General features: G+C 46.8%; 1 protein-coding gene across 1 annotated transcript in view; it reads right to left on the bottom strand.

Annotated features, from left to right (window-relative positions):
- The window catches only part of LOC126282210 (translation initiation factor IF-2-like), a 243,374-nt gene that overhangs the window by 139,210 nt on the left and 84,286 nt on the right, over nt 1–19,878 (bottom strand). The gene's annotated exons all lie outside the window — the stretch shown is intronic.

Raw genomic sequence — 19,878 nt, 5'->3', positions numbered from 1 at the left:
TGAATCCACCTACCATAGTCACCAAAACCCATTGGGGAGGGGACAGAGAACCCGCAGTATCAGTTCGAGACGGTAAAGAGAAATATTCTATGGGGACATGAACATGTGTTGAAATCTTGCAACTTTGGCAGTTCCTGCAACATTGTACCAAGCGCCGACAATCCACTTATGTAATCGTCTGAGGTAAAAGAGTGGGTCGTAGGTTGAAAAGTCATGAGGCGCATTAGCATCGAGGCTTTTCATGGCGTCGAAACTATCACGCAGACTGTGGTTATCTGGTCTTCCGCTCGATGGCCGACACCCCTGCCGTGTTGACCACCTGACTGGCGAGAGCGAGACGAACTCACCTGCGGCAGATTTTGCAGATTAACTGCTTGACTCTTCTTCTCACTCTTCACTGATCGCGATGGTAACGTGCGATGAGCGTTACTGTCCCGCAAGCTCTGTTTTTGCAAGAGATCAGTATCAGCCGCATAAATGTAACGCAAGGGTGACAGCGCCGACTGCTGCTGTAGAACGCAGTAGTGTTTACGTTGTTATGGCTAATTGTCGAAAGGGGGGGGGGGGGGGGAGAGAAATGGTGAAATTTGGTGTCCGCGCGCTACGAAGGCAGGCAATGTCTGCAAACTTGGTTAAGAGGCGACGCGTGCTGCACAACTGCTACAAGCCACAGCACACGTCTGCAGACAGGTGGATGACAAGAGCAAAGCGCCTGGCCGCCAGACGGGCAATGCGCGAAGCTTCAGTAACCTGTCCAGCAAATGTTAGTTGGCGATTTGCCGCAGAACCCCAAGAAATGTTAGTCTAATGTTCAGGCTGTCAGTGGAACAAAAATCACTGTTCAGATACTCGCAGATAAGGTTGGTATCGAAACAGAAAGTAGCAAAACGAAACCCGAAAGGTTGAATCTTCTCTTCAGATGGTGCCTCACTATGGAAAATCAAGGAATGCTGACATTATTGAAGAGCTGTGTCTCTGCTAAGATGAACGACGCATTAATCCCTAGAAGTGGTGTTCAAAATCAGCTTACATACCTAAAATTCAACGACTGCCTTCGGAATCATGGAGTGCCTACGAAATTCTATGTTAGGGTGTTCACTAATAAAACCGACAAAACTGTAGGGACGGATTCCAGAGTTGAAATGGAAGAACAATGTCCTATGAGCATGTGTCTGGAAATGCATCGGTTCACGGTGGATGACGGTGGCGAATGAAAGTGCCTCTGACCACGTGTCGCGTGTTAGTTGTGTGTTGCAGGTGGTGCGATTGACGCAGCGCGCTGTAAGCAGCAAAAAGTTCCGTTATTCACATCGGGAAAAAGCCGAGATGGTGATTGTGTGCGGCCAAGGAGGTGGAAACGGTCGAGAGGCCGCACGGCTGTACCAAAACAAGCACGCCAGAGACACCAACAAAATCACACAACGTTTCGAGTCGTTTTTGGGAGTTTGTATGATCGTGGGTCCTCTCAGACAGACAAACGTTCAGGGAGGCGGCGGACTGTACATGCACCAGATCCGAACAGGGTTCTGCAGTATGTTGAGCCGAAGCCTAGTACAGACTCCAGGCAAGTGCCCCGCCAACATGGTGTACACCAAAGTGCGATTATGTGCATCCCGCATGACGACCGCTGCTATCGCTACCACCTGCAGTCCCGTGGGGACCACTTTGAACATCTGTTGTGAGGTTATGCGATGCAGCTCTGTACCGTGTTCAGGGGCGATTTGTTGTCGTTGCGCGCACACTGCTCTTTTCCGGACGCATGTTCGTAGGACCTTTGTTCCCCCATTCCCAGTCAAGAAATCGTCCCTGCAGTTTGGCGCTTTTATTGTAGTTCACCCTGTTCAGAACTTACGAATGATTTAGGTTGACTCCTACCCGCATTTTATGGCAAACTCCTTGAACGGAGATGTAATCCCTGCGATTACATTGAAACGTCCCCAATTATACAAGACTGTGCTTAAGCTGACACACAATATTTTTAGCGCAACGCAATCTGACTTCCAAAATCCCTACGAAAGAATGGCCCTGACTAACATTAACCTATACGTTTCACAAATCACTTACCTCACAAAAATCTTCGTTACTCAAGCTACTGCAATACAGCGAGCGCCACTACTGCCAGCTAAATAAAAGATTCAAACTACTGAAGGCACTAACTACTGATAGGCATAGTTAGTAAATGAAAGATTTTAATAGAGGACAAACAATGTATTTACATCACTAGTCATAATATATATAGCAGTTCATGACACCAATTCTTACAAATTTCAAAACTCCGCCATCTCTCTCCCCACGTCCACCACTGCTGGCGGCTCACCTCCAACTGCGCAACGCTACGCGCTGTTAGCATCCAGCTGCCGCTGCCCGACACTACAATGGCAGACAACAATGCAAACTAGCCACAGACTGCGCTCAGCACAGCCAGTGATTTTTCATACAGAGCGCTACGTGGCGTTACCAATAAGAAAATGTAAACAGCCTACTTCCAACATAACAGAGCAGAAAACAACCATCTGTATTAAAAGGAAGCGGATCTGATCCACAGAACTACTAACACCTAGTTGCACCAGAGTACTAGAACACTTTCTTCAAAAATGTTCAAATGTGTGTGAGATCTTATGGGACTTAACTGCTAAGGTCATCAGTCCCTAAGCTTACACACTACTTAACCTAAATTATCCTAAGGACAAACACACAAACCCATGCCCGAGGGAGGACTCGAACCCCCGCTGGGACCAGCCGCACAATCCACGACTGAAGTTCCTTAGACCGCTCGGCGCACTTTCTTAGTTCAAACATTAAAATCTACCTGCAACAAAGTAACCTTCTCCATGGAGATCACCGAGCTCCTCAAACGTCTCTCAGGCAAAACTCCTTCTCTTCACACACGACAACCTTCGTCCCATGGAAAGAGGAAACCAGGCTGAACGTTGTTCCTAGACTTTCGAAAAATGTTTGATGCCTCTAAGAAAAATATGTGACGATGAGATGTGTAACGAGGTTTCAGATTGAGTAAAAAGTTTCCTAAGAGGCGAAATGCAGCAGCTGGAGTTAGTATCTGAGCTCATTCACAGATGATGCAGAAATTCTCTCCGAAGAAAATTACCGTAATATTTAGGTAGACTTCGAAAAGACTGTCTGCCTCATGCAAAGCTGGCAACTGGCTCTTAATGTAGACAAATGCAAAATCGTGCATTTCTCGAAACGTAAAAGAGTGGCGTTCTCTCACAGAGAAGTAATGAGTCGCATATAATGTGTCACTCATGTCAGGGAAGTACACCGCCTGATAACAAGGGTGAGGAGAAAACACAACCGAACTTCACGCCTCGAGAGGGTTTCTGATGGTTTTCGAGTCATTACAAAACCTAGTCGAGTTTATAAAGTACTTTGAAGGTAGGGCCCACTTATTAGTATGACGCCACTTTCCCTCTGTCTTAGATGCCTGCACTGAATCGGTTGAGAAGGGTGATACAAAGATATTGCATCCTCTCCTGAGGCAACTGTGGTAACTGGCCCTCGATATCCCTTGGATAGAGTTCACGTTTGACCTAGTTCCACACGTGTTCTATCCAGAACAGATCTGGGGATCATACTAGCCACAGGGCTACCTCAACATCGCGCACAAGGTTCATAGAGATACGTACCACGTGTGAAAGTGCATTGTCTTATTGAAAAATGGCACCGTAATACTTTCGCAAGAGAGATAACAAAAGAAGACTGAGTATGTGCGTGACGTACCGACGTACCATCAGAGTACACTCAACCACTACCACCGTGACCTGAAGGTACACCTGATGTTTACTCACACCATAACTGTAGGAATAAGACCGCTGTGCCCGTCAGGTTTGTCTGTGTGTTTTGACTTTATGGGCACTCAACGGTGAGGTTATAGGCGCCCATGCCCGTCAAAAGAAGAATAGCACCTCTCCCAAGCCGACAATGGTCATCCAGGGTAGTGAAAACCGCGATTCATCGCTGAACACAATGTGACACCATTCATCAGCAGTCCACACTTTCCGGCCATGTACCAGTCCAAACAACGCCGGTTGTGCTGTTGTGTTTAAGGCAGCCAATGCAGGGGGTGGTAATTTCCTAGTCTGGCTGCTGTTAATCCCCAACCAGTGGTGTGGGATGACGCAGAATGTTGCAGCGAGGCCATTACTTGTTCTCAGATGGCAGGTGCAAATGTGAAGGGCGTCGATGTGCCTGGTGGTCAGAGCAGATCCCTGCTTATGGGTGTGCCTGCCCTCACGACGATGTTCAACATTATGCCACTGTCACATACGAATGGCCTACATACCTGGATATAGCACGATGTGAACTTCCGGCCAAACAGAGACCAACAATGAGGCCCCTTTCAAAATCTCTCAGACGCTGATAACTCTGTCTCACACGAGTACATAGCGTCTCCGTGTCCATCACAGTGGCCACTCAATATCTGATGCTAGTCGCTCCTCTTGTATACCCTACCAAGCGTGGTATAACACTAAACAGGAACGAAACTAATGCACACTGGTGACTGTTGTATCTGTCACATAGAACAGCAACTGTAATCATTTACGAACCTACCTTTGCGTTACACGTAAGTTGGCACCACGTAACTGCGGGTATGGTGGCGCCATCTATTGGTAGAGAGACTGACTGCGTGAACAGTTCGAGCAGGCGCAGAGTGCAGAGTGCAGAGCATTCTCCACGCTGACGCTGTTGACCGCAATGCCACCTGCTCTGCTGGCCACGTCTGCCGCCATATCTTTTGCGAGCTATGCCCATTGTCCGCCCCACGGCGCTGCATATGACCCAATTCTGCGAGCTGCGTGCCCGACCGACGCAGCTGCTACCGCCGAATACAGCACGTCCCTAATTCGGATCGTGTTTCACGTGGACCATCTGTAGTGGCGCGAATGTTTTCATTCGCCACCACAAAGATGGACGTGCGATACTGAACCAGTGTTTCAGATATATAGGGTGATTCAGCTGTCAGTACCGCTGTCGCTTTATGAAACCCGCAATGTTATACGTGGCCTTCACAAACCACACGCTAGATTTTAATATTTTATCTCCTGTTAAGCGCCAACTATCAGCCCCAAAGAAAAAATGGGGAGGACCTTCTTGCAGAAAATGTAATATAGTTAAATAGCGTACTGCGGTACGTTTTAGCTGGAGGCCATAGTTTTCGAGTTATTCAAGAAAAAAGTACAAAAGTGACCTTCAAACGCACCTTCAATCCCACATTCATACCTCACCACTGAGGATTTCCAGTACGTTGTTCGAGGCACTCCCTGCCTCCACTCTAACAAAAATTTCAGACTACACGAACTAAAAAATGGCTCTGAGCACTATGGGACTTAACTACTCTGGTCATCAGTCCCCTAGAACTTAGAACTACTTAAACCTAACTAACCTAAGGACATCACACACATCCAAGCCCGAGGCAGGATTCGAACCTGCGACCGTAGCAGTCGCGCGGTTCCGTACACGAACTATTCCCGACATTCGACCTTTTCTGGTCTCTATTGATTGGGCTATTACGCCACTAGCATAGTCGACTATTCGTTAACATCATCAATTTAAAAGTGCCTATGAGGGCAACAAACCAAAAACTACTTTTGTAAACATTGCCCTGAAACTGACTATACTGACAGTTCGATCCAGATTTAACCCTTACAGCACTATAGTTCCGTGGTCAGAAGGCCTGACGAATATGACAATGTACTTGTTTATTTTATGGGAGTTAAAATTCAAAAAATTTCTGGGTAAAATCTACATAAACGTCAATTTTACAACTTCAAAGTGCTCGACTAAGCCGATGGCGAAATGAGACCAGTGAAAAATGAAATGAAATGATCCTGTGGCACTGATGGCCGGGAGACCCCATCCGGGGAAGCTCGGGCGCCGAATTGCAAGTCTTATTTCAGGTGACGCCAATTTGGGCGACTTCCGCGTCGTTGATGATGAGATTACGATGATGACAACACAACACCGAGTCTACAGTAGGAGAAAAATCTCCATCCCGGCGGGGAATCGAACTTGGGTTCACTGCATGGAATGCCACAACGTCACCATTTTTTATCTCATTTTTCTCGTTAACGTTCATTGTACACTCCTGGAAATGGAAAAAAGAACACATTGACACCGGTGTGTCAGACCCACCATACTTGCTCCGGACACTGCGAAAGGGCTGTACAAGCAATGATCACACGCACGGCACAGCGGACACACCAGGAACCGCGGTGTTGGCCGTCGAATGGCGCTAGCGCGCAGCATTTGTGCACCGCCGCCGTCAGTGTCAGCCAGTTTGCCGTGGCATACGGAGCTCCATCGCAGTCTTTAACACTGGTAGCATGCCGCGACAGCGTGGACGTGAACCGTATGTGCAGTTGACGGACTTTGAGCGAGGGCGTATAATGGGCATGCGGGAGGTCGGGTGGACGTACCGCCGAATTGCTCAACACGTGGGGCGTGAGGTCTCCACAGTACATCGATGTTGTCGCCAGTGGTCGGCGGAAGGTGCACGTGCCCGTCGACCTGGGACCGGACCGCAGCGACGCACGCCAAGACCGTAGGATCCTACGCAGTGCCGTAGGGGACCGCACCGCCACTTCCCAGCAAATTAGGGACACTGTTGCTCCTGGGGTATCGGCGAGGACCATTCGCAACCGTCTCCATGAAGCTGGGCTACGGTCCCGCACACCGTTAGGCCGTCTTCCGCTCACGCCCCAACATCGTGCAGCCCGCCTCCAGTGGTGTCACGACAGGCGTGAATGGAGGGACGAATGGAGACGTGTTGTCTTCAGCGATGAGAGTCGCTTCTGCCTTGGTGCCAATGATGGTGGTATGCGTGTTTGGCGCCGTGCAGGTGAGCGCCACAATCAGGACTGCATACGACTGAGGCACACAGGGCCAACACCCGGCATCATGGTGTGTGGAGCGATCTCCTACACTGGCAGTACACCTCTGGTGATCGTCGAGGGGACACTGAATAGTGCACGGTACATCCAAACCATCATCGAACCCATCGTTCTACCATTCCTAGACCGGCAAGGGAACTTGCTGTTCCAACAGGACAATGCACGTCCGCATATATCCCGTGCCACCCAACGTGCTCTAGAAGGTGTAAGTCAACTACCTTGGCCAGCAAGATCTCCGGATCTGTCCCCCATTGAGCATGTTTGGGACTGGATGAAGCGTCGTCTCATGCGGTCTGCACGTCCAGCACGAACGCTGGTCCAACTGAGGCGCCAGGTGGAAATGGCATGGCAAGCCGTTCCACAGGACTACATCCAGCATCTCTACGATCGTCTCCATGGAAGAATAGCAGCCTGCATTGCTGCGAAAGGTGGATATACACTGTACTAGTGCCGACATTGTGCATGCTCTGTTGCCTGTGTCTATGTGCCTGTGGTTCTGTCAGTGTGATCATGTGATGTATCTGACCCCAAAAATGTGTCAATGAAGTTTCCCCTTCCTGGGACAATGAATTCACGGTGTTCTTATTTCAATTTCCAGGAGTGTATTTGTTCGGGGCGGATGTCACATGACGCTTGCTCAAATGCATCGTTGGTCCACTCTCAGTTTTTGTTATTACAGAGGGCAGCTTACCCTGTGATCGAACACGCTGAGCTACCGTGTCGGCATATTTGTACCACAGCTCGGACTTGAACCTAGTCTCCTGCTCACGAGGCACATGTGCAAACCACGATAACATCATAGCACCGTAAAAGAATTACAGAAATTGTCTGCGAGTGAACACTCAGCTAAGCACGTGGACATAAGGCCACTGAGCGAAGATCGCAAATGATCGAATGTGGGAACTAAATTCGCGTAGTCGCAAATTCTTGTGTAGTGGTAGCAGGGAGTGCTATGAACAATGTACAGGGTGGCGCACGAAATGTGTTACCAATTGTTTCTTTCACAATTTACGACACACATTAGATATCACGCTAGGATCTCTACAACATTACCAGCAGAGCTTGGAAAAACAAATGAGTTACGAAATGACGTGTAATTTACGATACTGCCGCTGGCAGACTAGTAAGCAGCAATGGCTGACAATGGAAGACTGACGACACAGCAACGATCAAAAATGGCTCTGGGACTCAACATCTAAGTTCATCAGTCCCCTATAACTTAGAACTACTTAAACCTAACCAACCTAAGAACATAACACACATCCATGCCCGAGGAAGGATTCGAACCTGTTACCGTAGCGGTCGCGCAGTTCCGGACTGAAGCGTCTAGAACCGCACGGCCACCGCGGCCGGCACAGCAACGATCGGCAGTTGCTTTACTTTTTCATGAAACGAACAGCCTTGTTGTGACTCAGAGGCGTATTCGACAACAGTTTAACACACGATGGGTCCCTTGCAAGAAGACCATCCACAGGTTGTACGATAAATTTGTACAGGAAGGAACAGTATTGGAAGCGAAGCGGCCTCGGTCTAAGCCTGTTTGTTCGCCGGGGAATATTGAAGTGGTACCAGTTGCTGTAAAGAGAAGTCCCGGGCAATCGTGTGTAAAGGCAGCAGTGCAACTGGGAATATCCAGACGCTCCGTTGAACGCATTCTTAAAAGTGACCTCCATATGTACCCTCAGAAGATGACCTGTGAACAGAAGCTCACTGAAGAACACAAGCACCAGAGACTACTGTTTTCTGCGCGCATCTCGTGGTCGTGCGTTAGCGTTCTCGCTTCCCACTCCCGGATTCCCGGGTTCGATTCCCGGCGGGGTCAGGGATTTTCTCTGCCTCGTGATGGCTGGGTGTTGTGTGATGTCCTTAGGTTAGTTAGGTTTAAGTAGTTCTAAGGTCTAGGGGACTGATTACCATAGATGTTAAGTGCCATAGTGCTCAGAGCCATTTGAACCATTTGAACTACTGTTTTCTCAATCGGCGGAGGACAGGGAAGAAACTCTGAACAAGTTTGGTTTTCAGACGAGGCGCATTTTCATTTAACGGTGAGGTTAACAAACAATATGTACGCTTTTGGGCCACTGAAAATCCAAAAGTGCTTCATGAACGACAACACTATGCTCCGAGGATTACAGCGTGGACAGCAATATCCAGTCACGGACTTATTGGACCCTTTTTCTTTGAAGAAACTGTGAATAGCGAGCGTTATTTAAGCATGCTTCGCAATAGCTTCATTCCACAGCTTCTTGCTACTGCCTTGCCCTTCAACACGCAGTGGTTCATGCCACATGGAACAATGCCACATACTGCAAACACTGTGTTAGAGTTTTTATACGAGCATTTTGACATACGGATCATTTCACTCACGTTTCCAGATCACTTCAATGACGGACAAAATTGGCCCCCCAATAGTCCAGACCTCAATCCATGTGACTTTTTTCTTTGGGGGTACCTAAAGGAAAAAATTTTCCCGAAGCTTCCACGTGATTTTAATGGAGCTCAGAAGACTTGTTCTTCAAACTTGCAGTGAAATTATGGAAGACATGTGCCGTAGGGTAATCACTAACTTCAGTGTTCGTTTGAAGGAAGTTAGGAAACGACATGGTGGACATATTGAGCATGTGCTGAGTTAGAACAAATCTTAATGAACGGCTCTTCATTGTAGTACATGTTCCTTTTATATTATATTGACAATGAAGTTTATATTCAAAAACAAAATGGTAACACATTTCGTGCGCCACCCTGTATTAGAAATCCTGACCGGTGGGAGCAAATATGGGAGTAGGGCTGCGTTTGAAGGTCAGTTTTGCACTTTTCTCTCGAACACTATGGCCTCTACCTAAGACGTACCCCCGTGCAAAATTTTATTTCATTAAATTTCCAACAAAATTGTCCTATCGTGTTTTCTTGAGGTCTAATAGCTTGCACGTAGCGAGTGACAGAATATGAAAACCTCGCGCGCTGTTTATGAAGGCAGGCGCGACGTCAAATAGCTGTAACATTACCGGTTGCATAAAACGATCGTGGTAGGGGCAGGTGACTCACCCTGCACAGTTTTCTGAACTGTGAATGACGTGATCGAGGCAGGGGAACAGCGAGTCGGACATCTGACGACGCGCTGCTGTGGGTTGCGTACTGGGAGCAATACTGTACCGTGGCCGCTTCTTGGGATAGGAAGTGGGAGGGAGGTCATTAAGTTGAAACTGAGTAGACAAGACAATAGTATTGCTGGTCTCAAGCCTCGAGTAATATCGATCTTCCTTGTGAACTTAACACAGACAAATCATTCTGTCATTCATCTAAAAATATAACAGCGTACTCCACCAGGGGCAAGAGATGGACTAACTAGCGGCAAATGCCGTAGAGAAAGTGGTAGAGATTGCATCGAATCCTAGAATTTTGTTCAGATTTAGCTATATTGGTCGCCTCTCAGTGCCAGTGATGCTTATATCTATTTCACTCTTGTCTGTAATGGGGCAACAGTTAAATAGCGACAATACTCCTGGATTTTACATCGACACCAAATATTTGAAAACAGAGTTGATCGTATCTGCTCCACGTTTGCTATCCCCAATTTCAGTTGCTGTGTCATCCGTGGAGGTCGCACACTAGCTTTGGTGCCACTAACAGCCTTTACATTCGTCCAGAATTTCTTTGTGTTTTGTGAGACTTTATTCGATAAGATTCTGTTACAGTTGTTGAAAGTTTCACGCATCGCCCACTTGACAGCAGTTCTCTCTCTATAGCCATAGTGTTTGTTTATGCAATACCATTTGTTTATTTAGGAGCTTCTTTAAAATGACTGTATACCTTGGAGGATCCCTACCATCACGGACTGTTCTTCAAGGTGCGTGCTCCTCACGGTGTTTCGAGTCCCTCCTAGTTGCGTAGTTGCCCTCTGTATTTTAGTATGATAGCTGCAACAACTGCTTCATGTTTACTGCCACCAGTTTCTCAATGTAGACGTCCTCAAAGAGGCCAGGTTCATTTGTTACTATTAGATCAAACATAAACTGTCCAGAACATCAGGCTGAACACGTTTCAGAAGCCTGAATAACCAGCTTTTGCAGCGCGAGCCGCTGCGAGACGTGAGGGAAGAGAGTAAGTGAGGTTGAGGAAGGCTACCGACAGGGATGTGGAGCGATGCCGACCAGCTGCGCTAAGTTTCTCGGTTGAGGATCCATGGCCCGAACAGCCCGATCGAGCTGTTGCCAGAGGTATCGATTGGATTTAAATCCTGGCAGAATTCTGGCCATGGAAGTATTGGTCAACTCACCCTGGTGCTTTTGGGTCAGACACATACGCTGTGAACTGTGTGACAAGTTACATGGTCCTGCTGGCAAATGCCATCATGCCGAGGAAAAACAAATGCATGCAAGAGTGTATACAGTCTCGAAGAATAGACACATTGTGCCTTCCAGAATGACGAGATCGCCAAGGGAATTCCACGAAAACATTCCCCAGGCTATAACATATGAAGAGTGTTTGGTTCCAGACGTTTCACGCTGTACACGCCAACGACCATCCGCCTGATGGAGCATAAAGCGTTTTTCATATGGAGAGGCTACCTGTTACCACCCAGTGGACGTCTAGTTGCGCCACTGTGGTGCAAATTCCAGCCTCCGTCACCGATGAACAGGAGTCAGAGTGGGTGCATGAAGCAAGTGCCTTCTGCACAGGCCCATACGCAGCAACATTCATTGAACGATCATTGGGACGATTGCTGGTAACCCCTTGGGGTCTCCTGGGCGGTCAGTTGCTCAACAGTTCCACGTCCATTCGTCCATACACATCTCTGCAGCCGTTGTTCAGCCTTACCGTCTATAACCCGCGGTGCACCATGGTTACTTCGGCGCCGGTTTTGGATGGCATGCCATGCATGGTATACTTTGACTGTGGCGGCAAGCAAACAGTTTAAAAACTTAACCGTTCCGGAAATTCTTCCACCCTTTGTCCGAAGCATTTAGGACGTCCGATAAATCGCTCAGTCTCCGCATTACAACGACTGCACTGTTTTCCCCATCCCCCCCCCCCCCTCCCCGCCCCGAACCAGTACTCTTTGTACAGCCTCCACCGCTAGTGCTGCCAACTACCGTCTGTGAATGGTTATTGCACGTTGACGTATAAGATGGGCGGTGGTCTCATTAATGTGACTGGACTGTTCATTTGTTGTTGTTGTTGTGGTCTTCAGTCCGGAGACTGGTTTGATGCAGCTCTCCACGCTACTCTACCCTGTACAAGCCTCTTCATCTCCCAGTACCTACCGCAACCTACATCCTTCTGAATCTGCTTAGTGTATTCATCTCTTGATCTCCCTCTACGATTTTTACCCTCCACGCTGCCCTCCAGTACTAAACTGGTGATCGCTTGATGCCTCAGAACATGTCCTACCAACCGATCCCTTCTTCTAGTCAAGTTGTGCCACGAATTTCTCTTCTCTAGTTTTTCCATTCATCTGTAAAGAATCCGCGTTAGTATTTTGCAGCTGTGACTTATTAAACTGATAGTTCGGTAATTTTCACATCTGTCGACACTTGCTTTCTTTGGGATTGGAATTATCATATTCTTCTTGAAGTCTGAGGGTATTTCGCCTGTCTCATACATTTTGCTCACCAGATGCTAGAGTTTTGTCAGGACTGGCTCTCCCAAGGCCGTCAGTAGTTCTAATGGAATGTTGTCTACTCCCAGGGCCTTGTTTCCATTCAGGTCTTTCAGTGCTCTGTCAAACTCTTCACGCAGTGCTGTGTCTCCCATTTCATCTTCATCTACATCCTCTTCCATTTCCATAATATTGTCCTCAAGTACATAGCCCCTGTATAGACCCCAAATATACTCCTTCCACCTTTCTGCTTCACTTCTTTGCTTAGAACTGGGTTTCCATCTGAGCTCTTGATATTCATACAAGTGGCTCTCTTTTCTCCAAAGGCCTCTTTAATTTTCCTGTACGCAGTATCTATCTTACCCCTAGTGAGATAAGCCTCTACATCCTTACATTTGTCCTCTAGCCATCCCTGCTTAGCCATTTTGAACTTCCTGTCGATCTCATTTTTTAGACGTTTGTAATCCTTTTTGCCTGCTTCATTTACTGCATTTTTATATTTTCTCCTTTCATCAGTGAAATTCAATATATCTTCTGTTACCCAATGATTTCTACTAGCTCTCGTCTTTTTACCTACTTGATCCTCTGCTGCCTTCACTACTTCATCCCTCAAAGCTACTCATTCTTCTTCTACTGTATTTCTTCCCCCATTCTTGTCAATTGTTCCCTTATGCTCTCCCTGAAACTCTCTACAACCTCTGGTTCTTTGAGTTTATCCAGGTTCCATCTCCTTAAATTCCCATCTTTTTGCGGTTTCTTCAGTTCCAATCTACATGTCATAACCAATAGATTGTGGTCAGAGTCCACATCTGCCCCTGGAAATGTCTTACAATTTAAAACCTGGTTCCTAAATCTCTGTCTTACCACTATATAATCTATCTGAAACCTGTCAGTATCTCCAGGCTTCTTCCATTTATACAGCCTTTTTTTATGATTCTTGAACCAAGTGTTAGCTATGATTAAGTTGTGCTCTGTGCAAAATTCTACCAGGCGGCTTCCTCTTTCATTTCTTTGTCCCAGTCCATATCCACCTACTATGTGTCCTTCTCTCCCTTTTCCTACTACCGAATTCCAGTCACCCATGACTATTACATTTTCGTCACCATTCACAATCTGAATAATTTCTTTTATTCATCATACATTTCTTCAATTTCTTCGTCATCTGCAGAGCTAGTTGGCATATAAACTTGTACTACTGTAGTAGGTGTGGGCATCGTATCTATCTTGGCCACAATAATGCGTTCACTATGCTGTTTGTAGTAGCTTACCAGCATTCCTATTTTCCTATTCATTATTAAACCTACTCCTGCATTACCCTGATTTCATTTTGTGTTTATAAACCTGTAGTCACCTGACCAGAAGTCTTGTTCCTCCTGCCACCGAACGTCACTAATTCCCGCTATATCTAACTTTAACCTATCCATTTCCCTTTTTAAATTTTCTAAACTACCTGCCCGATTAATGGATCTGACGTTCCACGCTCCGATCCGTAGAATGCCAGTTTTCTTTCTCCTGATAACGACATCCTCTTGAGTAGTCCCCGCACGGAGATCCGAATGGGGGACTATTTTACCTCTGGAATATTTTACCCAAGAGGACGCCATCATCATTTAATCATACAGTAAAGCTGCATGCCCTCGGGAAAAATTACGGCAGTAGTTTCCTCTTGCTTTCAGCCGTTCGCAGTACCAGCACAGCAAGGCCGTTTTGGTTAGTGTTACAAGGCCAGATCAGTCAATCATCCAGAGTGTTGCCGCTGCAACTACTGAAAAGGCTGCTGCCCCTCTTTAGGAACCACACGTTTGTCTGGTCTCTCAACAGATACCCCTCCGTTGTGGTTGTACCTACGGTACGGCTATCTGTATCGCTGAGGCACGCAAGCCTCCTCACCATGGTTCATGGTGGGGGGGGACTGTTCATTTTTCGTTCACGAATAGACTTCCGTTCAACCTGCTGTAAATAGTTGTCATAGAAGGACGTCTTGTCACGCTCACCACAAAGAGAATTGTAACTATCCCAGTTGGTTGTTGGGTGATCAAAGTCTCCTCTAATGATAACAGCAAGATTGAGATTTTCACGTTCGCAGCGCGGAGCGGCCGCGTTGTTTGAAGCGCCATGTCACGGATGATGCGGCCCTCCCGCCGGAGGTTTCAGTCCTCCCTCGGGCATTGGTGTGGGTGTTGTTCTTAGCATAAGTTAGTTTAAGTAGTGTGTGTGGTAACCGCGACCGGAAAGACCGCAGGGGTGCCGTGAAAGAAATTGCGGCGGGAATCACGGAGTGGCCCACGAACAACAACTCAAACGGGAGAGGACGGGAACAAGCAACGAAGGACAACCGAGCGAGACCTTACGAACCACAGCAAGAAAGAAACAACGGACTCACGAGAAGACCTCACGAATCAACTACGTCGACTCGTACATGGAACAATGTAACATGAATACGCTGTCTGAGGCTAGATGTCAATAGACTCACGCAAAGATTAGACTGACTGCCTGAGCGAGAGACAGGCGTTTAAATACATGATCGGGGACGCCGCTATTGGCCGCTGGGACCACGTGTTTCACTGTGGCTCCTTCACATTAAACCACGTCTTACGGCGCGATGGTGCAGAGACCTCATGGGGTCTTCGACGTCCATGCGGATTCAAAATCCGTGCCGCGCGGTACCAGAGTGTGTAAGTCTAGGGACTGATGAACTCAGCAGTTTGGTCCCTTAGGAATTCGCACACATTCGAACATTTTGAATCTCACGTTCTAGAGAAGTGAGGTGTTCGCTACAATCTCCGCTTACATTTGGGGGTGAGATACAGAATGCGTGATGTAGGAGACGGGACAGTTTTACGTGCAATGTCGGACAATAGTGCGACAGTGACTAGGTACATAGACAAATAGTGCCAATGAGAAATGAAGAACGGACGCCAACAGGTGGACACCGTTCAGCAGTGGGTACAGATCGACTTCGGTACATGCAGAATCGGCCTATTACCTCGTAAAGTGTTTCTTTCAGGATATAAGTTCGTAGCACCTTTTTCTCGTTGTAACCTTTACTACCTCCTGTAAAAGTAAGGGACATAAAGAAAAGACACGTTGTATAATAACATATTTCAGCATATGCCGTAGCCGGCCGCTATGACCGAGCGGTTCTAGGCGCCACAGTCTGGAACCGCGCGTCCGCCACGGTCGCAGGTTCAAATCCTGCCTCGGGCATGGATGTGTGTGATGTCATTGTGTTAGTTAGGTATAAGTAGTTCTGAGTTCTAGGGGACCGATGACCTCAGCAGTTAAGTCCCATAGTGCTCAGAACCATTTGAGTATGTGCCATGTAATAGCAGCAGATTTGAACCGTGTCTAGTAAATGGCAACAAAAGAATAATAAATACAGATGATGCGGTGATAATGTTACACACTTGCAGGAATGGTGGAGAAGGGTAGATATATCCATTTGAGGTAATGTACGCTGGTTCCGAAACGATCGAGCCGAAAGTCGTTCTGAAACATGTGACTGTGGATCTCTTCTACTGGAAGCTCAAATGGCTCTGAGCACTATGGGACTTAATGTCTATGGTCATCAGTCCCCTAGAACTTAGAACTACTTAAACCTAACTAACCTAAGGACAGCACACAACACCCAGTCATCACGAGGCAGAGAATATCCCTGACCCCGCCGGGAATCAAACCCGGGAACCCGGGCTTGGGAAGCGAGAACGCTACCGTCTACTGGAAGCCCTTTTGCTTTCCATATTTGGGATGGAGGTGGTACGGGTCAAAACAAGAAAAAATAGTCCAGGAAAAATGGGCTCCATACCTTAAGAGCTAGGAGCACTTGTCCAGTAGTGTTCCATAAGGGCAAAGATGAACAAGTGTTCATAGCTCTTAAGGTATGAACTTTAGAGCCGGTGAACACTGGACTTATTTCTTGTTTCGGCGCACACTACCTCCTACCAAAATTTGGAAAGCTAGGAGTTCACAGCAGAAGAGGTCCAATGCCAGGATTATCAGAAAGATTTTTGCTTATAACTTTCTACTCGGTCGTTTCTGGACCAGGGTCCCTTGCCCCAAATTGATACATATATCCTTCTCCATCATCCCTGAAAGTTTGTGACATCAGCACGGAATCAGTCGATATAATATAAAATGTCATAAGGCCTTGTGTCAAACAGGTTGCAGTGATCCTCTTTGCTGAAGAACCAGTTCAGGACATTCGTGCAAACCGACCCTATAAATATTGGACAATTGTCTCGGTAGCACAACTAAATGCTTTAGGCCAGCGGTACCTGACGTAAAGGGACCGTAGCTTGCGCGTTATTAATATACGTGAAACACGCACCAGGAGGAAAAGATGGGTAGGGGGGACGTGCCAGGAAGTGCGCACGCGCAAGCATGACGGCGTGGCTTTGCAGCGCCGAGCCGCCGGGCCGCTGCCCCACTCTACTCTAATCGCCCGCCGCTCAGTGCACAGGAGCAGCTCCGGCCCTCAAAACGCTCCGCGGCGCGAACAGACCCGCTGCACCCTGCGAAAGCGACCGCCCAGGACAGTAGCGCATTGTCTCGCGCCTCTCTAGGCGCAAATTGAGACGCGTATAGCACGTGTGACGTGACACGACACGACAGCGCGACACACAGTGTCGCACAAGCCGCGCGGGTCCAGCGCATATTGCGACGCGTACACCATACTTCGCACGCGCTGACTGGCTACGCTCCGCGCTGACTGAACCGAAGTGCGCGCAACCTCTCATCTTTCTCAAACGATTTTACAGAAACCATTCTCTGAAAATATATGATTTTTGACTTACTTGTAGTGTTATATGTCAGCTTCGTAACGAAGTGCCCATCACCTCGCTAATGACCATTCTTATTGTGATGTACACATTTTAGTGAGACACTACGCAAAACTCAAAAAGTTTGCAACCAAAATTAGGGGTCGCTATGATTTTGCGTTTGGTGCGTATTACACCATATGTTGCTGGGTATGAAATTTAGTTAACATGCTGAATTTTTGTTTAGACTTGGGAGGAGATCTCTATCTGCCACCGATCTCGAGAAAATGGATCCCATGTGGCGCACTCACTTCCGATCTCACGCCCGCAACATCTCTCATGTCTCCTAAACCGCTCGACACATCAAAACGAAAATTTGGGGAATGATAGCACACAAGGAGGAGAGTGTTTTGCCAATTAGTAAACACACGGAACTTTCTTAACTATGGCGATATATCACTACTTATACCACTTTTTTTATTTATTTCACTCCAGTGACTGTAATTTTTTAAGAATGATCGACAGCTAGCGAAGCAAGAGTTTCCTAGTACAAAAATAAACATGAAATTTTATGCTACTGCAAACCGATACTATGGCGTTTCTCGTAAGCTATTGAGAGCTCTGTGATTGCCAATTGCCTGTTTAAAGAGGCACTCCGTTTCAGAATTCTGTCGCAATAGCTGCTATGAGGTGACTTTGGCAAATTACACTGTCACAAAGGAAGTACAATTAAACCTGTCATCAAGATAAATGTGGCCGTTACTCATAAATGGGGGTTTCTTCGAATGAGAAAAAGTTAACCACTAACACAAAAATAGATTGCCAATTCTGTTGGATTTTTGGTGGAATCCCCGTAACCCATCGTATTTTTAACACTGAGCGACTGGATTGGAAACTTACCAAAGGATTTTAACCTTCTCTTGATCTGAGCAGTATTAAAATAACGACTAGAGTTCATTCAGGCGGGATGATAGGCACATGGCAGATACTGGTTACTCACCTACGGTTTGCCAAACTGACAATGTGTGATCGCGAATAAAATAGTTGTTATTGAGAAAAATAAACAATTGATATGTCGCACAACACAATGGTCAGTGTATTGTCAGCAGCGGAGGATAATGCGCGCAACAAGAATGCAGAAGCTAGCCATGTGTGCTTTGTGAGTTGGAGTTCGAAAAACATTGTCATGAAAGTAGATCTGCCTTTGTTAGCAGTACATTTCAACAAATTAAATATATCTTAACAAGACACTCTTTTACGATATTCCTACTTCCGTAATAATACCGACCATTTTCTTCATTGGTGTAGCCTGTTGTATAATTAGTTTATTAATGCTGGTAATGTGCGTGCAACAATTTAAATGCCTTTTCTCATCATGGCAAACCAATTAAAACATTGTTATTTGTGACTGCTTTTCGACTGGTTCTAGCTTGAAGTGAAAATGTGATTTTTATTTGCGTGTAGTACACTGTGGTCGTATTACATAATTACATCCATATCCAAGTTCCGGCCTGAGTGGCCGAGCGGTTCTAAGAGCTACAGTCTGGAATCGCGCGACAGCTACATTCACAGGTTCGAATCCTGCCTCGGGCATAGAAGTGTGTGATGTCCTTAGGGTAGTTAGGTTTAAGTAGTTCTAAGCTCTAGGGGACTGATGACCTCAGAAGTTAAGTCCCATTGTGCTCAGAGCCATATCCAAGTAACCACAGTGAGACTTCTATACTTCAGATCTTGGACGTTTACCAGGAGATTACACCTTTCCAAATTTTTTTAACAGATCGTACAGATACACGAAGGGCAGCGAGAAGATAACCTTGTTTTACTTTCATGCCTTGCTTCTTAATCACATGATTTTATAATAAACCTTGCTTCCTTATTCACTACCCTTGCGATCTGAAAACATCGCGGAGGCATATGATACAATTCCAGCGGCCAGTGGCACACCAGTTACCAACGCCCCGGAGCGGGAATATTAGCCTATGACTATGGCCCACCAGTGGTAGCCATATGAATTTTAACAAATACCATCACTTCTCCAGCACGAACACCAGAAAACTTCCCCTTTATAAGTGGACGCCGCACTCGTCTTTGACAGTGCTCTAGCAGTAGTGGGCACCAAAAGATCCTGAGGAACATCCCAACAGAGGGGTCGAAACGCCGAACATTTTAGAAGAAACATGACGCGGCCTAATAACCAAGAAGATTTTAACTTAAATAACAACGGCAACGAAAGCCTGCAGACTTACATACTATCTTGTTATGTTTGATTGCAGTGTGTTTGTGCATTCCTTCAGTGCATTGGGACGTGCTAGTCACTTAGTGTGTGACAATCCAAGCCGTAGGTCGTCAGCGAACGTGGTATTTACCAATGAAGAAAAAGCCGACATGCTCATGGTGTATGGAGAGTATGGGAAGAACGCAGTTCGTTGTTGTACTGCGTACAGGGCAAGATATCTCAATAGACGTCAACCATCTTGGAAATGATTTGTGAACCACTTCAACCTGTTCCGTGAAAGTCGAAGTGTAGCATATAGACAACGTAACGGAAGGAAGCAAGAGACGACAGAAGAGGGAGAAATTAATGGTCTAGCTGATGTTGCAGTGGATCCTCACG

Source organism: Schistocerca gregaria, chromosome 7 (genome assembly GCF_023897955.1).
Source record: "Schistocerca gregaria isolate iqSchGreg1 chromosome 7, iqSchGreg1.2, whole genome shotgun sequence".
Classification (NCBI taxonomy): domain Eukaryota; kingdom Metazoa; phylum Arthropoda; class Insecta; order Orthoptera; family Acrididae; genus Schistocerca; species Schistocerca gregaria.
The sequence above is the reverse complement of the archived record's forward strand: the minus strand, read 5'-3'. Positions and strand labels throughout refer to the sequence as shown.